This window comes from Pseudorca crassidens, chromosome 9 (assembly GCF_039906515.1).
Source record: "Pseudorca crassidens isolate mPseCra1 chromosome 9, mPseCra1.hap1, whole genome shotgun sequence".
NCBI lineage: Eukaryota > Metazoa > Chordata > Mammalia > Artiodactyla > Delphinidae > Pseudorca > Pseudorca crassidens.
In genome coordinates this window covers 105,076,739-105,083,642 of record NC_090304.1, presented here as the reverse complement: position 1 = coordinate 105,083,642, position 6,904 = coordinate 105,076,739, and the positions used below count along the sequence as shown (strand labels likewise).

The 6,904-nt window shown below is 43.6% G+C and overlaps 1 long non-coding RNA gene across 1 annotated transcript; it reads right to left on the bottom strand.

Annotated features, from left to right (window-relative positions):
* Positions 1-2,254: 2,254 nt before the first annotated feature.
* On the bottom strand, positions 2,255-6,462 carry LOC137229768 (uncharacterized). Its single transcript, XR_010945835.1, has 3 exons — positions 6,265-6,462; positions 4,865-5,007; positions 2,255-2,808 (listed from the first exon to the last, which is right to left on the bottom strand). It is a non-coding gene; the product is annotated as an uncharacterized lncRNA (long non-coding RNA).
* Between the last annotated feature and the right edge of the window lie 442 nt (positions 6,463-6,904).

Genomic DNA, 6,904 nt, shown 5'->3' with positions numbered 1-6,904 from the left:
ATAACAATGAGATATAATTTCACAGGCATCAATTTAAAAAATTTAGTCTGATTACGTTAAGTGTTGATAAGAATGTGGGGAAATCAGAAGGTTTTATTTGTTGCTGGTGGTGGCATATATTGGTTGAACCAGTTTGCAGAACAACTTAGTAATACTTGGTAAAGGTGAAGAGGCCCAAACCCTGTGACCCAGTAATGCCCCTTCCAGGGATCTGCTCTTGAGAGCTGCTTGCCCAGGTGCCCAAGGAGACACATACAGCATGTAAAGTGGCTTTGTTAGGAAGAGAAAAAAATTGGAAACAATCCATTTGCCTAACATTAGGGAACTGTCCACGATTTTACCCAGGGTAAGGCCTGGAGGTTAAATTGGAGAACCAGCACTGAGGTGTTATGGGATCCCCGGTAGAAGTCCTTATGGGACACAAATCAGGGAGTGATCGAGTGTTCCTGCTGGAGCAGGGGGTTGGTCTCATTAAAGGAGATGACAAGAGTGTGTTTTGAAGTATGAATAGGTGTTTGAAAGTCAGAAGGAAGACAAGACAAAGCAGAATAAGAAAAGCGTGGTCCAGGGGTTCCCTGGTGGCACAGTGGTTAAGAATCCGCCTGCCAATGCAGGGGACACGGGTTTGAGCCCTGGTCCAGGAAGATCCCACATGCTGCGGAGCAACTAAGCCAGTGCGTCACAACTACTGAACCTGTGCTCTAGAGCCTGCGAGCCACAACTGTTGAAGCCCGTGCACCTAGAGCCTGTGCTCCACGACAAGAGAAGCCACCGCGATGAGAAGCCCGCACACCGCAACGAAGAGTAGCCCCTGCTCGCTGCAACTAGAGAAAGCCTGCATGCAGCAACAAAGACTCAATGCAGCCAAAAAATTAAAAAAAAAAAAAACCCACAAAACTTCATGACACTGATTTAGCAATGATTTCATGAATGTGACACCAAAGCATGGGCAATAAAGGGAAAATAATTGCTTAATTGAACTATATCAAAATCAAAATTTTTTTTTATAAGTAAGGCACATCATTTATTTTAAGGATGAACATTTCTCAGTTTTGGAGATTTAACTTTTCTGGTTGTAATCATTTCCCAAACTATTACTTATCAGCCATCAATATTTTAACCTTGAACATTAGGAGTCAAAGTAGTCTGTAGAATTAAAATAATCCTGAAAAATAAAATACCTAGAAAAAAATTGGGACCTTAATCCTGCAGATCAAATTCTCAAACTTTTTGGCTTTAACACTCCTTTACACGTTTAGAAATTATTGAGGATTCAAAGGGTTTTGTGTTTATGTGAATTACACATATTGATATTTATTATAGTCAAAATTGAAACTGAGGCTATTTAATATTTCATTAATCATTTAAAAAATAACAAATAACATATTTGTATTGTCTAAGACAAAAATTTGTAAGAAATGTCTGCTTTAATAAAAAGATAGCTGGATTTTCATATCTGCATCGAATTTTTTGCAATATATTGTTTCAGTTGAAATATGTGAAGAAAATCTTGCTTCACACAGATATGTAGTTAGAAAAAAAGAAGTATTTTAATAGCCCTTTTAGATAATTATGAATATTCTTTGATATGACCCTAAAATTTGATAAGTGGCAGTTTCTTAAAGGTGAGTTGCAATGTGGAATCTGAAGCCATATTAATGAACATTTCAAAATGTTACATTATTTGCACTTGAATAGATCTGTTTTTACTTATGCATGATTTTGTAACATCAACCATTGGCCATTTGGAAAACACTGATTCACTGAGTCATGTAATTCTTCTGAATGTTGACACATCTCACTCTACAAGAACCAAGACAAACCCCACATATTTATTAACATCACCATCAGTCTCATCAGAAAAGTCATTAAGTATTGGGAAGCTGTCACGCTCATAGTGGCAGATGTATGCTTTCCAAAATTCTGATTTTTGCTTGAAAGATCCAATTTTTTTTCACTTGGCAACAAACATTGTCAGATATTTTCCTTAAAGTGACAAGCTCACTTCTTTAATTTTAAAGAACATGCCTGCCAAATACCCAAGTCTGAATAACCACAGTTTGTTTGTCAGTCATGCTTTCAAATAAAAATGGTGTTAGTGTGTGTGTGGGAAAGGCTAGTTTAGCTTGCAACTCAACTTATCACACCAATGCTTTTCTCTGAGACAACCACCATACTTTGGTACATAGCAGAATTGCTTTATGTGTACTTTGCATGTTGACACAGAATATTAAAAAGATGCTCATTCCAGGGCTGAGATTAATAAAATTAATATTTTTATTGCTTCATCAGGAACATTAAATAAACTGGCTTTTCTCCTTTCTGGGAGTGCATAGTGTTAAGAATACAACTAATAGTACATAGTACCATTTAGCGCCGTGGCCTTAATCTGTGCTAAGCCACCTGCTGTTTTACTCACCATCACTTTTGCCCCATCAGTGCAAACGTCAACACAGTGAAAAGGGTAAATAATGTCTTACTATTAGGATGAAAATAGTTCTGACCTTGTGGACTTCCTGAAAGTGTCTTGGGGGTCTCATACTGAGAACTGCTGGTAGAGGGGATGGAGAATATTGGGGAGGAACATGGTCAGATCTGCAACTTGGGGAGATGGCTCTGCCGGAAGCGTGGAAGATGCGCTGGATGAGATAAGTGTGGAGGCAAGGAGACTATGGCAGTTTCCAGGAGAGATGATGAGGGTCCTGACCGAGGACAGAGGCTGTTGGCATATAGGGAGCACAGGAATAAGAAAAGTCACAGGTCCAGGGTGACTCTCAGCATCATGATTGCACAGCAGGATTCGCTGAGCTGGAAAACACAGGAGAAGTTGAGAGTGGGGACGCAGCAACTAGAGTCCAGCTTTGGTTAAGTGGACACTGAAGTGGTGTCCACAGAGAGTCGTCTGCAGGGAGCTGATTATACAGATATTGAGGTACATGTCTGACAACTAAAATCAGAGGAGAGGATAAAATCGTGGAGGATGAGTCTAGTGCCTAGAACACAACCTACCTAAAGTCAGGCTTTAATGAATAGGTAGAGAAGGAATAATACAAAAGATAGAAGAATCACAGGAGGTTGGTGTATGGAAAGCAAGAGAGTGTTTCCAGAAGGCAAAGCTCAGTGACCGCCAACGCTACAGAAACCTAAGAACTAGAAGGAGTCCGCCGAAACGTAAACTCTGTGAAAGCCTTTAGACCACTGTATCTGTGGGCCTGGAACAGTGCCTGGTTCAGAGTAGATACAAAACAAAGATTTGTTGACTGAATGAATGGCTGACTCCATTGGATGTGGCCGCTGAAGGCCAGTGATCACCTTTATCATAGTGGTTCTATGGGTGTAGAGACACAAGCCTGGCAGCTGTGGATGGAGAGTGAGTGGAAGGAGAGGGTAGTGTGCATTTTTTTGAGGAACTTGGTTATCAAAGGAAGTGAAGAGTTTAAGGGAGAGCTTGCACCTATCACAGGGTGAGGGAAGGCTTGTATTGAGTTAGGTCAATTTTTTTTTTTTTTAAGGATGAAAGAGACTTTTGAGTATGTTTTATCAGCTCTGGGGAAGGAGCCTTTAGGAAGGTATAAAGTCGGTGATCATGATGAATTCTGATCCTTTATTCACAACTCCCTGTCTTCTGCAACCTCCTTAGTCCCCAGAGCCACAAGTGGCTTGAAGAAATAGATGTTCTCCTTGATTCAAAGCAGATTTTGGGCTGCGCCCATCACCCACAAGGAAGGCACTGCTGAGAAATCATGCCATCTCCTACTATCTTCTTTTGTCCTAGCACCAGACTGTAACTGACCTCCATCCTTTGCAGTCTGGGCGTCTCGTGCGTCCCACCGAAGACGCAGACCAACGTCTAGTCTGAGTCCAGCCCTGGGGACTGCTTTCAGCCCTTGCCGAGTGCCTTCCTCTCTCCTACCCCCAGGCTCCTCCTCCCTCGCAGCTGCCTAAGTGCTACTGACTCTCCAGCTCTCCGTGTGGTAGCCTTCCCTCCCTGCACCTCTATCGTAAAGCCCATCACAGTAGATGGTGAATTCCTACTCACAACCCTGCTTCCCCCACTAGGCTAGGAGCTTTGTGAAGGTAAGTACCACATCTTGCTCCCTTGGGGTCCTCCACGCCTAACACGGAGTAAGTCTCACCAAATGTGTGCTGTGTGAGTGAATGAACAAACGGGTCTGTTCCTTATCCTTCTTCATCCTGACTGTCTTCACAGAGGAAGAAGACCCAGGCAAAGCAGCAGACTTAGAAACGGGACCCAAAGGGTTGCCTTAGGTTATATGCAGTTTCCCTCAAAAGTCTAACCTTCTCTAGCTGCAGTTTTAGGCTGTGAGCAGCCTGCAGATTTGGAGGCAGTAAAGACAACATCATAATAACCATCTATTAAACGTCAAAGGGAGCAAAAGTTAAAACACGAATGGATATAATTGCTGGCTGCCATAGATTGGTTCCTGGGCATTATAACTGGTTTAATTGTTGGTCTAGATACCCTTGTGATAGGCGCCATATATAAATACAGACACAGCGATGCAGAGATAACTGACAGAGGCTGTGACCTAGTGATGCCACAGCTCTGTAGCCTGAAGGGAAGAATTTTATCTGTTTGGTGTGTTTGGCATAATTATCTGTCACAAAGTAGCCAAAAATGACTCTCTTGTTTAACAATTACATTACCTAAAGCCCAGAGTCGAGAGAATTAGTATCCTGGGCTGTGTGTCAGGATGCCTGGGGGTCATACCAGGCTCTGGAGCAGCCAGCTGTGTGCCCCCAGGCCAGTCACCTGTCTCTATTAATCAGTACACTTGTCATAGTACTTGCGCTCATGCATTCACTTATTCCTTAATTCAATACATATTTATTAAGCACTTACCGTATTCCTGGCACAGTGCTAGGTACTGGGAGTACCGAGAGGGAATAAGACGAAGTTGCCGACCTTATTACAGTCCACCGTGAGGGTGATGCAGAGAAACTGAAGCCCCGGGCATGACAATGCTGTTGAGGTATGTCCCGGTGCTGTAGGGGGACAGGGAGAGGGGTAAGTGGGACTGCTGGAGAAGACGGTGAAATCTTGAGAGGGGGAGGTCTTTGAACTGGGCTTTAAATGATTAGCAGGAGTTTGCCAGGCAGAGAAAAAAAGAAATGCCATTCAAAATAACAGGAACATGGTATCAAAAATAAAAATGTTTCGGGAATGGTGAGTGTTAGGTGGGTGTAGTTAGACTATAAGGAACTGATCGGTGTCAGTTAGTCTTGGGCAGGTGTCTGGGTATTTTCTAGTAGGCTATAAGGCAGCAGTTCTCAAACGTGAGCGTGCACCAGCATGACCTGGAGGGCTTGTTAACACAGATTGCTGGCCCCTCCGCCAGACTGAGCAGGTCTGGGGTGGGGCCTGAGGACCGGCATCTCTAATAAGCTCTCAGGTATGGTAGATGACCTGGGAGGGAAGATGGGTTCAAATCAGGCTGTATCTTACCCTGATGGCGTGGTATTACCCAAGTCAGTTTACCTCCCTGAGTCTCAGTCTCAGTTACCTCCTTGGTGAAACGACACCTGCCGGGCAGCCTTTCTTCTGCCGACTGCATTAAGTGAGAGAATGTGTGTGTGAGCTCTTCAGATACATCAGGTGCTATCAGAAGTGCTAAAAAATGTGTATATGTACACACACACAGATACAGACATAGCTTTTAGTACCTCTTTTAGCACATCGAAAACTCCAAGAGACTTAATGAATCCAAGAGGTTTGTCAAGACTGTTGGATGGGGACTTCCCTGGTGGTACAGTGGTTAAGAATCTGCCTGCCAATGCAGGGGACACGGGTTCAAGCCCTGGTCTGGGAAGCTCCCACATGCCGCAGAGCAACTAAGCCTGGGCATCACAACTAGTGAGCCTGTGCTCTAGACCCCGCGAGCCACAACTACTGAGCCCATGTGCCACAACTACTGAAGCCGCACACCTAGAGCCCATGCTCCACCACAAGAGAAGCCACCGCAATAAGAAGCCTGCGCACCGCAATGAAGAGTAGCCCCTGCTCGCTGCAACTAGAGAATGCCTGCGTGCAGCAACGAAGACCCAAACACAGCCAAAAATAAATAAAATTAATTAATTAAAAAAAAAGACTGTTGGATGGTTGCTCTATGTGTGTGTGTGTGTGTGCGTGTGTGAGAGAGAGAGACAGAGAGAGAGACAGAGAGAGAGAGAGAGGGAGAAAAGGGGAATGAGATAGAATATGTCAGAGTGGAAAAAGGAGGCTGATGTTAATTCCATTTTTACCTTCGAGTTCTGGTCTCATTTCCAATAACATCTTAGAAGATTTCTTAATTAAAACAGATCAGCATTTAGAAATCTTCAGCTAGGAATTTCTCCTTGCTGTCAAATAAAAATCCTTTCTGGGTCCCTTAGGGACCTCGGGGGTTCTCTGGAATATTTGCACTGTTCTCCACAAGCCTGGAAACAGGCAGTACTGATCAGGCTCAGACTGAATGCACCCAGGCTCTTTAAACAAATGAACATCTAGCCAGTTCTAGAAAACCTTTGCTTAACCTTGGTGTAATTCTCCACCTCCACGGTATTGACAGGCCAGGTTTCAAGAGCTCCTTTAACTAAATACGACTGAAGTTTCCCTTTCATCAGGAAGAGCCACTCGGAGGCTGTAACATGTTATTCTGGAGTGCGTTGGCAGGCACACTCTGGAACGGCAGGCTATCAGTTTACCCACAAGTGAACAATTAGCCGGGTGGTGTGGTTAATCGCAGCAGCTTCACCATGGAAAAAGAAAAATAATACCCTTCCCATCTCATCCCAAGGAAAAGAAAGGAGACATCTACCAATTTGTAAGAGGATAATTTCCTAATTACCCCATGAAGGTTGTTATTTCTGGTGGGTCCTTAAATCAGGTTGAGAAGGGTGAAAT